At 49.9% G+C, this 3,635-nt stretch overlaps 1 non-coding gene across 1 annotated transcript; it reads left to right on the top strand.

Annotated features, from left to right (window-relative positions):
* Positions 1 to 3,230: 3,230 nt before the first annotated feature.
* On the top strand, positions 3,231 to 3,303 carry TRNAK-CUU (transfer RNA lysine (anticodon CUU)). The gene has a single exon. It is a non-coding gene; the product is annotated as a tRNA-Lys (tRNA).
* The last annotated feature ends 332 nt before the right edge of the window (positions 3,304 to 3,635 follow it).

The raw sequence follows: 3,635 nt of genomic DNA, 5'->3' as shown, positions 1-3,635 counted from the left end.
CATTAGGGGCACTCAGCACGGCTTCACCAAGGGGAAGTCATGCTCAACCAACTTGATAGTCTTTTATGAGGATGTTACCCGGTGGATAGATGATGGTAAAGCTGTGGATGTGGTCTATCTTGATTTCAGTAAAGCATTTGACACGGTCTCCCACAGCATCCTCGCAGCTAAACTGAGGAAGTGTGGTCTGGATGATCGGGTAGTGAGGTGGATTGTGAACTGGCTGAAGGAAAGAAGCCAGAGAGTGGTGGTCAATGGGACAGAGTCCAGCTGGAGGTCTGTGTCTAGCGGAGTCCCTCAAGGGTCGGTACTGGGACCAGTTCTATTCAATATATTCATTAATGACTTGGATGAGGGAATAGAGTGCACTGTCAGCAAGTTCGCTGATGACACCAAACTGGGAGGAGTGGCTGACGCACCGGAAGGCTGCGCAGCCATTCAGAGAGACCTGGACAGGCTGGAGAGTTGGGCGGGGAGAAATGTAATGAAATATAACAAGGGCAAGTGTAGAGTCCTGCATCTGGGCAAGAACAACCCCATGTACCAGTACAAGTTGGGGGCAGACCTGTTGGAGACCAGCGTAGGGGAAAGGGACCTGGGGGTTCTAGTGGACAACAGGATGACCATGAGCCGGCAGTGTGCCCTTGTGGCCAAGAAGGCCAATGGCATCCTGGGCTGTATTAGAAGGGGTGTGGTCAGCAGGTCGAGAGAGGTTCTCCTCCCCCTCTACTCTGCCCTGGGGAGGCCGCATCTGGAATATTGTGTCCAGTTCTGGGCCCCTCAGTTCAAGAAGGACAGGGAACTGCTAGAGAGAGTCCAGCGCAGAGCCACGAAGATGATTAAGGGCGTGGAACATCTCCCTTATGAGGAGAGGCTGAGGGAGCTGGGTCTCTTTAGCTTGGAGAAGAGGAGACTGAGGGGTGACCTCATTAATGTTTATAAATATGGAAAGGGCAAGTGTCAAGAGGATGGAGCCAGGCTCTTCTCAGTGACATCCCTTGACAGGACAAGGGGCAATGGGTGCAAGCTGGAACACAGGAGGTTCCACTTAAATATGAGGAAAAACTTCTTTACGGTGAGGGTGACTGAACACTGGAACAGGCTGCCCAGAGAGGTTGTGGAGTCTCGTTCTCTGGAGACATTCAAAACCCACCTGGAGGCGTTCCTGTGTGATATGATCTAGGCAATCCTGCCCCGGCAGGGGGATTGGACTAGATGATCTTTCGAGGTCCCTTCCAATCCCTAACATTCTGTGATTCTGTGATTCCGTGATTCTGTGATTCTGTGAACTTCTCCTTTTCGATGGAAAGCTCTTAAAATTTTTATTGTTGTGTATTCTAACTACTTCACTGTTGCCGCTTGTCTGCGGCAAGCTCCGTTCGGTTGCTGGCTGGCCTGAGGCTATTTGCACACCAGGGCCATTGAGCACTGACACCAATGTGAGGATGCAATCAGTCCCATCTGCTGAGGCTTGCCGTGGCCAGAAGCTTCTCAATTTGTCTCAGGCTCTCTTCTCCCGCTTTTGACATTGTTCTTGGTTCCCATAGGTGTTTCCCTTTTAACAGCTCGTAAAATGGCGCCATGACCTCTGGAGGGATCCCGATGATCGATCGCATACATTGCAGGGCTCCGACTAACTTCTGCACATCATGCAGGGTGGAAATTTTTGGATTTAACTGGATGTTCATAGCATGTACCATGTTCCCTGTTATACAGGTGCCCAGGTAGGAAACGTCATCTCCTCTTTGGGTTTTTGCGTCTGCGATGAAAAGGCCGACACTCTGGAGTGATGCTTTTACTTCTTCCTCCATTTTTTCCACTTGGGGTGTTTCTGGGGCCGCCAGCAGGATGTCGTCCATGTAATGAATAATCACTGCTTCAGGAAAGTGTGCGCGCACCAGTGAGAGCACTTGGGCCACCACATATTGGCAGATGGTTGGTGAGTTCTTCATACCTTGAGGAAGGACCTTCCGTTGATAGCGTGTAGCTGGCTCCTCCAAATTCGTAGTTGGGACAGAGAATGCAAACCTGTGCCGTTCCTTAGGATGTAATGGGATGGAGAAGAAACAATCCTGAATATCCATTACCACAATTGGCCATCCCCTAGGGATTGCTGAGGAAAGGGGCAGGCCAGGTTGCAGTGCCCCCATGTCACACATCTGTTGGTTCACTGCTCATAGGTCATGCAAAAGACGAAATTTACCAGACTTCTTTTTTATAACAAATATGGGCGTGTTCCAAGGGCTAAAGCTCTCCTCAAGGTGGCCTTGCTCTAACTCTCGTTGTATTATTTGCTGCGCGGCTGTAAGCTTTTCCTTGTTTAATGGCCACTGCTCCACCCAGACAGGATCATTGGTTTTCCATTGCAGCGGTATCGGTGAAACTGCTGGGGCAGTGGCCCTTAGGATAAATTTGTTACCTCTTTTTCTTGATGCTGGAAGCCGGGAGCAACATTGGTGATTTGCATCCCCAGGGCAGCAAGCACATCGCGGCCTATCAGGGACTCTGACAGATCTGTTACATAAGGTTGTGAGATGGCTTGTAGTCTGTGCCCATCAGGTTCATACAGGGTGAATTGAATGAGTTCCTTACTTTTATACGTGGAGGTGGTGCCTCCCACCCCGACTATGTAGCCGGTGCCTTCCAACTGCCACTGCAGCGGCAATATATGGAAGGATACGACAGAAACATCTGCTCTGGAATCAAGCAACATATTCAAAGCTATAGATCCTGCCTCGGGGTGTTCGATTATTTCCATGCAAACTCGGGTGATCGGTCTTTGTTTAAAATCTAGTGCCAGGGCCACTGATGGCCCCCTATTTGGTCCTGCTTGCCCGGAGGGCTGTATGAAGGGATTCCGGGGGCAAAAACTGGGTTCTGTGGGAAGGCTGGCCCCCGGGTCTGGCCTCCCCACCTCCCGTTTCCCTGGGTTTTTCTACAATCTCGGGCCATATGTCCTGTTCTTCCACATGCCCAACACGGCCCCGGTGCATTTCTGGTCTCATATCCTCTTTTAGTAGGACAGTGCATCTTTATGTGACCTTTTCCTCCACAGTTGTAACATCTGCCTCTAGACTGGTTATCATGGGGAAAGGCTGCTGCAACTTGCAACAGTGTCTGGACAGTTGTGTCAGAAACTCGGGACTGACGTTCCAATATGTCACGGTTGGCTCGAGAGAAGCTCCAACAGGTTACTCTGATAAGTTGAATCCTGGCTCTGGTGTGAGGAGACCCGGCTAGCTCAGTCGGTAGAGCATGAGACTCTTAATCTCAGGGTCGTGGGTTCGAGCCCCACGTTGGGCGCCAATAAATCTGTCACGGTTTAAAGCTGGGCTAGCTATTAACCAGGTGGCAGATGCTCTCTATTAACCCTCTCCCCCCCCTCCCCCTAAGGGAAAGGGAAAGGGAAAAGGGAGAGAGACTTATGGGTTGGAAAGTTAAAACAGTTTTAATAAACTATAATAATGAAAAAGAATATAATAACAATAATAATAGAAATAACCAAATATATACAAATATGTACAAAACCAAGATCAAGAGCTTGGAAATCCTCCTCAGGCAGAATTGCTCCCCCCAGTACAGGCAGAGGGGAAAAGGCAGTACCTCCACCCAGCACAGGCAGAGGGGAAAATGCA

Source organism: Nyctibius grandis, chromosome 5, assembly GCF_013368605.1.
Source record: "Nyctibius grandis isolate bNycGra1 chromosome 5, bNycGra1.pri, whole genome shotgun sequence".
Lineage (NCBI taxonomy): Eukaryota > Metazoa > Chordata > Aves > Nyctibiiformes > Nyctibiidae > Nyctibius > Nyctibius grandis.
The sequence above is the reverse complement of the archived record's forward strand: the minus strand, read 5'-3'. Positions and strand labels throughout refer to the sequence as shown.